Genomic DNA, 15,012 nt, shown 5'->3' on the forward strand with positions numbered 1-15,012 from the left:
AATTGTAATCTGTTAGATAGAATGTCATCGTTGTTTGCGCTTTAACTGCAATACCTTAAGTCGTAGAAGAGACTTAGGGACCGGACAGAATTTACGGCAGGGGGGGGGGGGGGCTGGGGAGAAATTGGGGGGGGGGCATGAAAAAAATGGGAGGCTTGAAGGGGGGGCCATGTAAATTCTCATGGTTTGAAAGGGGGGGGCACGAAATATTTTGTCATTGAAAAAAATTAATATGTTAGAACATTTAGCATTGCATGAGATAGCACTTGATATCGCCTTTAATATTAAATGTCTACACTTTCATTTATGTATTAAACATCAGGGGTAGAACAGTGAGGACTACGCACCTCACGAAACAGTTCTGAAGGGTCTATAGCATATAATTTTGTTCAAATTTTCAAAACCTGTATATAATTCGCTCTACTACCCGTATTGAGCACTTTTATGTGGTTTTATCTACATCCAGTCAATTATATATATATATATATATATATATATATATATATATATATATATATATATATATATATATATATATATATATATATATATATATATATATATATAGGAAGTCAGTGGTAAGATTTGTCCGTAGTACAGTGCTCGATGCGTCTGCACGCAGAGCGGAGTATATGTTGTACATCAACATCTCCTGACGAGTGATTTACTCACGATACAGGCTTGTAGAGACGAAAAACCCGACTTGATTTTCTTCTACCCTCAACACACACACACACACACACACACACACACACACACACACACACACATATATATATATATATATATATATATATATATATATATATATATATATATATATATATATATATATATATATATATATATATAATATGGTAATATACTAGTGTTACGATCCAAAATATCGTATTTCGGAATTATGGGAATAAATTCTACTTTTCGGCATTGCAGGCCATAGGTCAGATATAGACTGGCGATGACGAAGCTGGGCAAACATGATGTAACTGTAATTCACATGATTGGTTAGAGAAAAGTACATAATAACTTTTATGATGGCATGATCTTAGGGTGTGACTTGCTATTTATATAGTCGTTGTGTAAATTCCATGGTATTCGAAGTATACTTGTTGAGAATAAAACATCTAGAATCAGGAGAGGAGCTCACGAGAGACGAGCTCTCGGGTAGGTGATTCTGGCAAGCCGAAATATCTTCTCAGTTGTGACTAATTCCCGACTTGGACCTGAACGATCCCGTACGAGAGTATGAGAGTGTGAGTGCTAGAGTGTAACGTCTGAACTATCCATACTTATACCGTTCAACTCTACGACACCCAACACTGGTGGAGAAGACACGCAACACTGGTGGAAAATCCAACAGGTCCACTTAATGTTATTACGTTCTGGTAGAAGACTGAGAAGAAAACGACATTTACATCCTTGTCAACGGCCACCTACAGTAATGGCAGAAGCAGACCCGAATATCCAGCAAGAAGCTCCACAGCCAGAAAACAATGGAGCAGAGGTCAACCAAGGCCAGCGGCAAGACGCACGGCTGGCTCACCAAGAGCTACAACGCATTGTCAACAGAATGCAGAATTTGACGGTGGGTAACGATATCATACCACCTCAATTTTATGGGAAGGAAGATGAAATACCAACCAGATGGTTGCGTAAATTTGATGCATATGTCGTCCTTAAGCAGTTTGACAATATTCAACGTCTGAATATTTTTAGTCTGCTTATGTCTGGTGAAGCAGAGAGATGGTACACGTCCTTGCCTGACGACCTGGCGAACAATTGGGAGAACATGCGTGCAGCTTTCATCGGACGATTCCAGAACAGAGCACCACAGTGGCGTATAGATCAAGAGCTAAGAACAATTAAGCAAATGGACAAAGAAACAATCGAAAAATATGCCTCACGTTTAAGGGATATGTGCTATCGTTATAACAGAAATGATAACGAGCTTTTTAGTTTATTTTTACAGGGGTTAAAACCGTCTATACGTAGTACGGTAGTCAACAGAGATCCGGTCGATTTCCAGCAGGCCGTGGCTTTCGCCCGAACAGCAGAAGTGGTGGAACGGTTCGACGATGACGTCAAAGCACTGAAAACTGGTCGTACTTCCGACACGTCTACAGAGGTTTTACAACAAGCCTTCGACTCTTTGCTAAAACAGAATGAAGTTCTACATGAGAAGCTATCAGCAGCGGCGGTGACGCCCCTCCCTGTACCAGCAGCGCCTGTTCAAATACGACAAGAACCCTACGCAAACGCTGGACCACGGTCACGGGTAGGCCAGAGCTATAATTATTCTAACGTAAATAGGCCGCCAGTAGTAACTCCACGTTATGGCGGTCGACAAGTTAATACGGCGAAGCAGATTTGTAAATTTTGTAATAAGCCAGGGCATTCAAGTCCTAATTGTTATGCAAATCCTGATCGAGGGTGTTACAATTGCGGGGAGATAGGCCATGTGGCCAGATTTGTGATAGAAATGGTGCCCGATATGCTTTTCCAAAAAACGGGTAAACGTTGCGAGACGAAAATTGTATAAGCAGTCCGATGAGAAGTCTCGCAACGGTGTATCTTTAAATCTCAATTGTGTTAATTTGCCAGAGTCAATGATTGTAAATGATAATTTAATTAATGTGCGTATTTTTGATCGTAAAGTTTCAGCACTTATAGATACAGGTTCCGATGTATCAATAATTTCAGAGTCTTTGTTAAATAATATTCGTAAGTTAAGAAAGTGTAAGCTTTTCAAATCAAGTTATAAGATAGTTACTTTGCCAGATGGGCGTACTTTGCCTATTTTAGGATGTCTTAGAATTCCTGTTTTCTTTACTAATCGTGCGATTACTATGCAAGTCTATGTCCTCAAAGAATTGAAGCAGGATTTAATTATAGGCCATGATTTCTTACGTAGAAATGGAGCTATTATTGATTTTATGAAGCGCAAAGTTACTTTACGTCCATCGTCCCTTATACGCGCGTCTAAGACATATTCTATACCTGCTCGTTCAGAGTGTGTTATATCGGCGCGTGTTCGTGGGAATTACCCTAACGGTATAGTAGGTCATACTACAAACACAATGTCGCTTGCTCACATTGGTATTGCTACTGCGAGAGTTTTAGGTGCTGTGCAGAATGGGCGCGTTCCGGTTAGACTAGTAAATTGTAGGGATACGCCTGTAAAATTGAGGAGGGGTACCCGTTTAGGTAATTTCAGAATTTTGCCAGATGGTACTGATATCCATACTTTTGATACTGATGTTAGTCGCAACGGGCCAATTGTACGTCCAAATAGGTTAAGTAAACAGGAGTTTTTAAAGGCATTTGATTTTGAAGATTCTACTTTAACCTCAGATCAGGTATTGCAGTTACAACAGGTATTATGGAAAAATAAGGATGCGTTCGTTGATGACACTAACACCTTGGGATATTGTGATATAATTAAGCATAGAATCAATTTAAAACCAGGTAGTAAGACCGTATCTCGCCCTCCATATAAAGCTTCTCCAGATAAGCGTGAGGAAATTAAACGACAAATTGATAAGTTGTTAGACCAGGGTTTGGTAGTTCCCTCAGCTTCTCCTTACAGTTCTCCGGTTTTACTAGTACGTAAACCAAATGGTGAATTTCGTATGGTTATAGATTATAGGATGATAAATTCTATTACAGAACCCATTGCTTTCCCTCTTCCTGGGATAAAAGATACTTTAGATATCATTGGGAGTAAATGTCCAAAGTATTTTTCGACCCTAGACCTTAGTTCGGGATTTTGGCAAATAGCTATAAATCCTGACGATGTACATAAGACTTCCTTTGTCTCTCATTACGGTAAGTTTGCTTTCAAGGTGTTACCTATGGGAATGATGAATAGTTCGGCAAGTTTTCAAAACACAATACAGTTCGTTCTAATAAATTTGCTAAACGACTCATGCTGCGCCTACATGGACGATATTTTAGCATTCTTAGCAACATTTGAAGATCATTTAATTCATATTGATGAAGTTCTTACACGTTTACGCGAAGCCAATTTAAAGTTAGGACCACGGAAGTGCGTTTTTGGTAGGCGCGAGGTCAAATTTCTAGGTCACCGGGTCAACGAACACGGGGTCATGGCAGATCCTTCTAAATTGGAAGCTGTCAAGAATTTCCCCACACCAAAATCGGTTACAGAATTAAAGTCATTTCTGGGTTTGGCTAATTTCTATAGAAAGTTTATTAAGGATTTTGCTAAGATTGCGCATCCATTGCATGGTCTATTAAGGAAAGGCGTCGACTTTGTTTGGTCACGTGATTGTGAAATAGCATTTGATACACTAAAGACGGCGTTAATCTCACCTCCTGTACTAGCGCATCCACGGTTTAATGAGGAATTTATTCTATATACGGACGCGAGTAGTTTTAGTGTAGGTTATGTGTTAGCTCAAATTCAGGAGGGTGTGGAAAAACCTATATGCTATGGTGGCAGGGCGCTGTCGAAACCACAACAGAATTATACAGTTACGGAAAGGGAATTTCTAGCTTTGATTCACGCTCTTTCGCAGTGTGAACAATATTTGCATTCTGTTCATTTTACGGTTATTACAGATCATGCTAACCTTCCCTATTTGATTAAGACTACGGAACCTTCGGGGCGTTTAGCGCGATGGGTACTCAGAATTCAAGGTTTCGATTTTGACATCGTGCACAGATCGGGCTGCAAAATTCCCCATGCAGATTCATTATCACGTAGGGTTTATGATGAAGGAATTCATAATTCTGATGTAACTTCTGTTGAAACGGCTCCAGCGGCCTCAAATACACAATGTGTCCAGGTACCTTCTACTGATAAGATAGTGCAGGAATCCAGTAGTAATAAAGGTGACGTTGTTAATACGCAAAGTGTTGACAATGACCCTGTAGTTGACATACCAACCTTGTTTACTATTAGCAATGAAAATAGCGTTGACGACATGACTTGTTTGACTTTAGATTCCGATGACGAACTAATAGGTGTTAATGACTTGAATGATAACAGAAGGACAGGTGTAATAGCTGATAGGCAAAGAAACGACAATCATCTAAGACCGCTGATTGACTTTCTTGAATCGGGTGACTTACCGACTGATGATAGGCATGCTAAACGCATAGCAAGCATAAGTGCCAATTACGTGATTATTGACAGAGTTCTGTATCATTTCTGGACGCCTAATAGCAATAAATCTGATAAAGACATACGGCGCCAGCTTGTTGTACCTAAGGATTTACGACTTCTGATTTTGCGGAGATTGCATGATGATGTTACAGGTGGACATCTAGGCGTTCTAAAAACGCTGGGTGTCATCAGACAACGTTACTTTTGGGATACACTTATTAAAGACGTTCATAAATACGTTAATAGTTGTGTACATTGCCAAATGCGTAAACCGGGGCATAGAATACGCGCTCCTTTATTGCCGATTCCAGTTACAGGATTATTTGATAGGATAGCTATTGATTTCTGTGGGCCTTTTCATGTTACTAAATCAGGGAATAGCTATGTTCTTGTTATTACGGAATACTTATCGAAATTTGCATGGGCGTTTCCTACTAAGAATATGACAGCAATTACAGTTGCTAACATCTTATTCGAGCACATATTCACGAATTACGGTTTTCCGAATGTCATCTTATCAGACCAGGGGCCCTGTTTCAATTCGCAAATAATGCGCGAATTTTGTCGTTTTTTTGACGTTTCAAAGCGTTTTGGAACGGCATATAGGCCTCAAACCCAGGGTATCGTCGAAAAGTTTAATTCGACGTTACTTGGAATGCTTTCCATGTTTGTTGCCGACCGGGGAGATGACTGGGACTCATACTTAGCGGCAGTTTTGTTCGCGTATAGAGTAGCGCCACATCATTCTACAGGTGTGTCGCCATTTTCGGTTCTGTTTGGAATGGAGCCACGCCTACCGCTAGACGTTACCTTGCTTCCCGCGGTTAGCAAATCGGCAAGTATCAATTTTCATCTGAAAGAATTAGCATCAAAACGAAATATTGCAATAAAGATGGCAATGGACAACATTAAAGTCGCACAGGAAAAAATGAAAGAGCACTATGACAAGAGAGCAGTACAACACGAATTCACAATAGGGGATATAGTTTATTTATATAACCCAGCAGTGAAACCAGGGAGAGCTAGAAAGTTTCACAAATATTATAGGGGTCCATATCGAATTGCTGATTTCATACCGCCACTCAATTATCGATTGCGTTACGTTCATTCAGGAAAGTTATATCCTAAATTAGTACACCATAACAGACTAAAGAAGGGTTCGCTCCGATCTACGTCCTTAGAAGGTAGTACCCCGGATGTCGATCTCGGTGACACAGACACAGACACGGACACGGAATCACCACAAAATTCGGGTGGTTTCGTTTCCCCTCGCCGTTCGCAGGCGCCCACGTCACCATCAACAGAATCCGAGAGCACAGAAAGTCGAAATAGCGACTCGTCTTCTGTGAGCGCAGAAAGTCAAAGGAGCGAGTCGGCTTCTGTAAGCGCTTCGATTCGGAACTCGAACGATAATCGATATAGATATCGACGTAGGCGAAATAAGCCGTCTTCACGAGTACCTATTGATTATGACAGTGATAGTTTAGCAGGAGAAAACGAACCTGCTGGGGACGATACATATTATCGCATCGATAAGATTTTACGCGGGCGGCACAAAAACGGTATTTTGGAGTATTTAGTGAAATGGGAGGGGTATCCAAGTTCAGACAATTCATGGATACCGGAATCTTATTTGAACGATGAAGCGATTAAATCTTTACGCGATAATCCGATTGTAATTACAGGTAAACGACGACCTACTTAATAGCTTAACGGCTTCAGAATCTTTCGTTTTTTATGGTTTGTTTAAGGGATTTATATTTGTTTTCACCAAGCCCTATAACAGTCGCTCGCACATTTTAATGTCCACTTATTATTATTTTGAGTCATTAGATGCTAATTGCCAGCCTAATAAGACAATTACTTATGAACATATTTTAAATGTTCCAGTTTTATCAACGTTGTATAACAAGGAATTTGACACAGCACTGTTTGACTATACTTTCAATGACACTCTAACTATGCAACTACCTCAAGTTAAGTTGTTCACAGAAAGTTGGAATAAGTCTTTGTTCAGGGATAATAGATTAAAATTGGAATTGAATAGGGTTTCACAGGTATTGAGAAACCATTCCGATATATACTTAACTCCCATGGATGAATTTAGTAATTATGTGGATAGTACCTTGGTTAAGGGTGATTCTTGGTTTGATTGGTTCGATATTCCAGGATATGTAGGTGTCATCGTCAACGTTATAACCATTTCAGCTGTAATATACTTATTTTTTAGGGTTAGACAGCTTTCTATAACTCTTGCGATTTTGAGTGCCAGTCCTATACGTGCACAAAATATACCGTGGGATTCAGTTGGCTCCGTGTTGACGACAGAAGCCGGCACTGTTGTTAGCGGCGGAACCGGCGAGATCCTACTTAATGCTATTGCGGTAGTTGGACTGGGACTTATTGTCGTATTGTGTTATAAGTGTAGCTTTAAATGTTTTAGATTTTGGAAGAAATGTTTTTGTCCAGTTAAAGTACCTATAGACGCAAAACTTTTGTTCTTGACTAATTCTAAGGAGTGTCAAACTGACTTTGGTACACAGGCTGATAGCGATTGTTTAGATATGCGCGAAATTATTATAGAGCCGCTCTGCGAAGATAGTTTGCTTGCTGTGAATACAAGTAGCAGCGTGGTGGTAGCCGATGTTCATTCAGACATCCCCGACACGCCCCTTATTCGCCCTGCTATTGTTGCTAGTGTTGCGGCATCCCCTGAAGACGATACTCCCTCATGGTCATTATTTTAGGTCTTGCTTCGCTGACATTGAATTTTGGATTTCATTTTGAATTTTGACTACGGACTTGACTTGCATTCTAATTGCAGGAAATGCTATATATTTACTGTACTTTTGTAGAACAATCCGTTGCATATATGATTTACAATTATTTCATTTGATTGTGTATTTACTTTTATTTTACGGGTATTGAATGCATGTTTTGAGACGAACATTTGGACTTTTATCATGTTTTACGACTTATGCTGTCGTCTTTTCGGATTTTTTTGTTCGTGACATTTTATTCTCTTGATATTTTTTCATATATTTACAGGACTGATCACTACTGTCGATTACTATCAATTACTGTATTCCATAATCAATATTTATATTAGACTACTTCAAGTGCTATGTTTACTTTCATGTTTATTCAAGATATATATCAACATTACAGTGCTATTTTAATCGCTTATTTGATTTCATAATTGGTTTACTTTGTAATTTATTCTATGTATACATGTATTTATCTCATATATATTTATATACTCTGTATTTAACATTCCTTGAGACGATTTTACCTGATTACCAATTACATATTGTATCTGTGCAACGGTGTTACTTAGTTGTTATAAAAAGAAAAACACAAAAACAAATTTACAAGAAAGTTTTGGCTATGCCACTCGTCATGTTTCTCCAGTTCTCAAGTCGCGGGTCGCTCCTTTAGGAAAACGGGGGGTGGTGTTACGATCCAAAATATCGTATTTCGGAATTATGGGAATAAATTCTACTTTTCGGCATTGCAGGCCATAGGTCAGATATAGACTGGCGATGACGAAGCTGGGCAAACATGATGTAACTGTAATTCACATGATTGGTTAGAGAAAAGTACATAATAACTTTTATGATGGCATGATCTTAGGGTGTGACTTGCTATTTATATAGTCGTTGTGTAAATTCCATGGTATTCGAAGTATACTTGTTGAGAATAAAACATCTAGAATCAGGAGAGGAGCTCACGAGAGACGAGCTCTCGGGTAGGTGATTCTGGCAAGCCGAAATATCTTCTCAGTTGTGACTAATTCCCGACTTGGACCTGAACGATCCCGTACGAGAGTATGAGAGTGTGAGTGCTAGAGTGTAACGTCTGAACTATCCATACTTATACCGTTCAACTCTACGACACCCAACACTAGCATAGGACCTGTAATTTATGTGATTATAATGTGACCTTTTGGTGAAAAATGTAAATACAAAAACGTCTGGCCAGATTAATTTAGATAGGTGTTTTATTTCTTTCCTTGACACTATTCTTGAGTTTCACTCTCAGACTCACTAGAGTCTGAAGATGTGAGGCAAGACTTGTCTTTCCTTCTATCTAATACCAGTGAAATTAAACTATTTCCCTCCTCAGCATCATCAAATGCATCTATCTGTACTAAATATTGTAAAGCATTTAGATGTCTGCGTGGTGTTAAGTTTTTTCATCAGTGACTCATCTGATCACTGTACAGTGTACTGAATACAATTCTGAATATGCTGTCCCCATCATGAAGTCACAAATGCCTGACACTATAGGTTTAAATATGTATGGTTTTGGAACTGAAAGCATATTGATAACATCTAAGTATTCCACAACATTCTGAATTTCTTTCATGAAGTCACAAATGTCTTACATTTACATGTGTATTGGTAATGCATTTGGTGTAGGAAAGTGAAAGCTATATTTGTCAGACCTCAGTGTGCATAAAATCCTTAGTTTGCTAGCACTTCATGACATCACAAATGTCTGACATTAGATAGTTATTGTGTTATGAGTATAAATAGATATTTGAATACACTATGTAGGTGGTGTGATGTCCTTAGATACTCCCCACAAATGTCCCCACTACAGTTTTTCACAAACCACGCATGTGAATGTGTGTTTACTCTGTGTCTGTGTTTCTGTGTATGTATCAGTGAATGACAGTTAAAACCACCACATCAAATGCCTTGGTATTAAGTGATGACTACTTATAGTGTCTAGTTGGGAAATAAACAAGATCATACCACATGTGTATGATTACATGTATGGTCAAAATGTTTTATTTGTTTTGTTTTCTAAAAAACTTCCTCTACAACTACCAATTTGTTTTGCTGAAATAGTAACATAATAGTAGTACCAAAAGAAATATTACAGTTGTACTACAGTAACAAAAAAAATGTACTCTTTTTAGTTATTGTAGGGGGCAGGATATTGTGCACTTTTTTCATTTTTTTTTTTTTTTTTGGGGGGGGGCATGAAATGTTTATACTTTTGAAAGGGGGGGCTGTGAAATTTTGGTCACAGTGGATGGGGGGGGGGGCAGGAAAAAAACCAAGTCAGAGATAATTTCTCCCAAGGCCCACCCCCTGCCGTAAATTCTGTCCGGTCCCTTAGGCGCAGCACAAGTGTACTGCGCCAGTGACGCGTGTTGCGTTTCTAACGACGACCAAATGTAATCCTTATATATCCAGATCTAGAGACGTTTCGTTCTCGGTGCCACCATCGATAACGTCAAAGCGAAGTACAGAGGAAACCGAAAACAACATGTTACAGATGACGTCCAAATATGGCCATATCCTGGTTTAATCTTACCTGTTTGGCAGTTCAGTCCAATAAAACCGTCAACACACATCGACGAACATTTACCAGTAGTCCTATCACACGGTTGCAAACAGTTACAGTTGGTACATATACCATCCTGATTAAATGTGTTGTAATCACAACCTTAGAAAAGACGGGAACATTTGCTGTCAGTAATTTAAAGACAAATACAATCCCGTAAAGGTAGCCAATTGACAATAAACAAAAAGACTAGACACTAAAACATAATAATTTCATTCAGCAACAACATCCTGAACTATGTTTGTATAGTACATAACCTTTGATTTTAATGCCCAAATAAATTGAAAATGACATCACAAATTTATCACAATTCCAGAGTGCAGAATGTTCCATTATACTTGGTTCCGCTGCCAAAATGTATTACACATTGTAAATGATACATTACGTGAATGGCCGGTTATTGTAATATTAGTGTAAATGTAAATACTTGTTAACAAGTATAACGATTTCTTCCTCAAAAAAACTAAAGCTCACTTGATAAACTACTAACATGAACTACAATGCTATTTACCATTAGCCTGGTAACAGTCTGGTATATTACTAGGTGTACCATCATCAAAACAGCAACCTCTTGCAAGACAGTCAGCCATATCGTTTGAACTGCAACTTACTCGATTTCCAGCTGTGATGTCACATTCGTCTTGTTGATAGAGGAAACACGAGAGAAGAATTAACACACGTGTGAGGAAACAGTATGTAAGGTTAATATGTATGCCATTTAGTTTTAATGAGGCATACACCGGTGTAACCTCCACCTCAATATAAACACCACGTGAATGGTTGTAGTTATTTTTTAATAAACACTATATATAAATGTACATACCATAAATATAAAACTTACCATAATATAATATAACGGAAAAGGTTGAAATAAGTTTATTAAAGTGAGCTGTGTTTTAAACACGTAATTTATTTTAAATGTTTGATTTATACCGAAATATTATAAAAGGATATATGATTTTTTCGTTACATAATTAATTTTGGGACTGACTTTCAAACAATAAAAAATGATATGTGGCTTATCTGCACTATGAATAAACATGCTTGGCAGAATAACAAAAGGAGGAAAAGTAAATTATACGTACGAGCTAAAAAACAAATCCGCCGTGCATCCCCATCCCCATGGAACCAACAACAACCCCTTGCGAGACAGTCTGTTCTCCAAACTCTGGGACTGGCTTGACCGCACCTGTTTCGATCTGATTCTTCCATAGAACACCTTTCTATGTAATGTATATATGATAATGTAAGTTTCATATGGAAATTTAACTATATACACACAAAATACCAGGCAATTATCCATTTAGAAATGACTATGTCAATGTGCAGACATCAAAAGACGTATATATTTTTGCAGGGTGGTTCATAAAACATGTTAATAAAACTTGTCACTGGCGCTGTACACTTGTGCTACGCCTAACTCTCTTCTGCGACGAAAGATATTGCAGCCAAAGCGCAAACAACCTGGACATTCTATCTATCTAACAGATTGCACGAGTTATAAGGACAGAAAAAATAATATCTAATTGAGTATATCTACATTAAAACTAATACCTTGATATCAACATATGTAAACTGAATGACTGAATACACATTTTTTGAAAGGTAAAATTCTAATCTATACCTATCATTCATGTTGTACCCCTTAATAGTAAAATTAATTTTATGAATCTATATGAAATTCAAAATTTGCCTATTCAAATTGCTTAATTATCGAAATATCATTAATTTTGCAATCCAATCATTGCGATTATAAGCTACATCAACAAGCTTTAAATGACGCATCCGCTTCTTTACCATAAATGCACTCAAAGCTTGTATTTTATAGATATTGCTTAGTTATCCTAAATGATCAAAAAGGCAAATTTTATATCGTAATTAGAAAATATACATAAAACAACATCGATCACGTGTTATGTGATGTACGTACCACATTATTTTGAATTTTAAGAATTCATTCTTAAGATGCAGCCTAGTTACATTAATTATGCAGAGTTCTCGTTAGAATTAAAAAAGGCTTCATCAACCACCTTTGTAGTAAATGCTCGCTGTTATTTTTAATGTATAATGTACAAGTACATATGAAATTTGAAGCTTGTTTCATGAGATATGCCCTAGCCTAATGATCAAAATTCATTAATTGTTTAAAACTCAACAAATATAATAAACTTACACGTTGTTATCATGAATGAATACAGAATACGAAACCTTAAGCTTGAAATCTTAAGCCACAGCTTAATTACGGAAAACCATTAATTCATTCAAATGGTTCATTAAACCTAGAAATGTGTCAACTAACTACATATAATATGTACACGTGTGCATTGTTATGGTTGATATAAGTACCAAATTATATGAAATTCGGATATTGCATCTTTAGAGTATAGCCTAAATATGACAAAAATATTAAATCATGCAAATCTGTCAATGAAACTAAATTGACTATGCCAATAGGCTTTACAAAATATGTGTTTTTTATTACGGTGAATATATATGCCACATTAAATGGAATTTGCAGCGTGCAACTTGTCATCATTAAGTATTATAATTACTCATTAATAGTAAATACACGTCAACCAACTTCATAAAGCATATGAAAAATATTATAATTGATATATTAGCAAATTGAAACTTCCTTAAATGTATAAAACTAATATTATGTCAGATATTATTCTTATTATGTTTGGCGTTTGTACAAAATGTTGCAGAATTTGAAGTGAAATGTTACTGAAAAATCGTTGATTATATACAAATTACACAGTGTCTATTCTTTTCTTCTTTTTAGATTTTGCTTAATTACTGAAAATCATGAATTATGGAATGGCCCTGTAATGTTATGCCATTGTCATCTGGTAGAAATTGGCAAGATTTGAAAGAAAGAAAGAAAGAAAGAAAGAAAGAAAGAAAGAAAGAAAGAAAGAAAGAAAGAAAGAAAGAAAGAAAGAAGAAAAGGAAGGAAAGGAAGGAAAGGAAGGAAGAAAGTATAGCATAACATCCCCTATCAGGAGATAAAAGTGAAAAATATATTTAATTATAAATCAAGGGCATCAAAATGTACCCGAATATGCTTGCTTACTCGGCAGACTGCACCGTGGTACACCACTGCTAACAATACTGTCATAACAACAATCAGTGTCAAGACACGTAGTTTCTAAATTATCATGTTCATTACATTGGAATCGATTGCTTTCCACTTCAACCATGTCGCAATCCTGACCTATAGATATAAAACAGATGCATGAGTCATCATGTGGAGTGTAATGGATAACTTATAGTGAAAATGAGAATAAAGGGAGCGAAAAAAGTTAAAACAACTAGCGTATACAAATAAGTTGTTCGCAATCCTAAGATATATATTATATAATATATTATTATATTACATAAACGTACAAACACACATTCATGTACAATATAAAACTGGTTGTCTAACCTTGTGTACTCCAACGCTTCTTCTCCTCTTTATTACTAACATTTTGTTTTCAAGATTGTTTGCTCTTTTGATCTCGAAAGTGCTCCTCGGCATATTTCATTTTACGTGTAATTATCAGTAACGCAAACGATCATATAATCAAGTCAAAATAGCCTGCAGAGGAGTTGGGGTGGCGAATATGCATATTTTCATCCATGCGCCCTCAACATTACACGTCGCCTAACTAGTACACACATCACTGTGTAGCATTACATTGTACGCTTTGATCATGAACCGCAGCGAGCGTGGTAACCCACAGATAGACTTGGTTCTCTGGCCATAGGCTGAAAACGCCGTTCATCAGAACATAAATATACTATTAATGTCAAAACAGTATATCACGTCAATGAGACAATCGGCGTCAGATTTAACTTGAATGTACAGTGGTACGCTATTCATGTGCACATGTAAATGATGATATATACGGCCCTGGACTTTGAAGTACGCAAATGTATATGCTTAAAACATTGCTTGGTTCCGGGTTACCCAACCCAAGCTAGTTTTTCATTGCATACCGTGATTTGTTTTCGCGAAAATTACGGAGTTTCTCGCCAGAAATGGTGGATGCGGGAACTGACATCAACTTAACAAGAAAATAAAACTGTTCTTCCAATCGGAAATGGCTGTACATCTGATGGAAATAAACCAATAACATAGATACTATATTGAAAATGGAAAACATAACTTCCTGAACGAGACACCAAGTCTCCTGCATACACATAAACTCTACCTACCCCTCCTATTCTAAAATTGAGCGTAATCGGAACCAAACAATGTGTGTTGTTATGCCTTAGACTAATGACCCATTGCATCCTTGTCGTAAGCATACTAAAACCATTCATATCAGGTGATACCTAGCTAAACCATAATTGTTACATTGTGATGTTAATTAGATCATATAAACCTATACATACCGTTGGTAAAATCATTAAAAAACCCACTCAGCGTCCACGAAACAATGAGAACAGCAATCACCTGATTAGTTATTTCTACCATTTTGAAGTACAGCAAGTTTCACTAAACACATCAACAACCTTTATTGCTTTATCTTCAAACT

The sequence above is a fragment of the Glandiceps talaboti genome, chromosome 6 (assembly GCF_964340395.1).
Source record: "Glandiceps talaboti chromosome 6, keGlaTala1.1, whole genome shotgun sequence".
NCBI lineage: Eukaryota > Metazoa > Hemichordata > Enteropneusta > Spengelidae > Glandiceps > Glandiceps talaboti.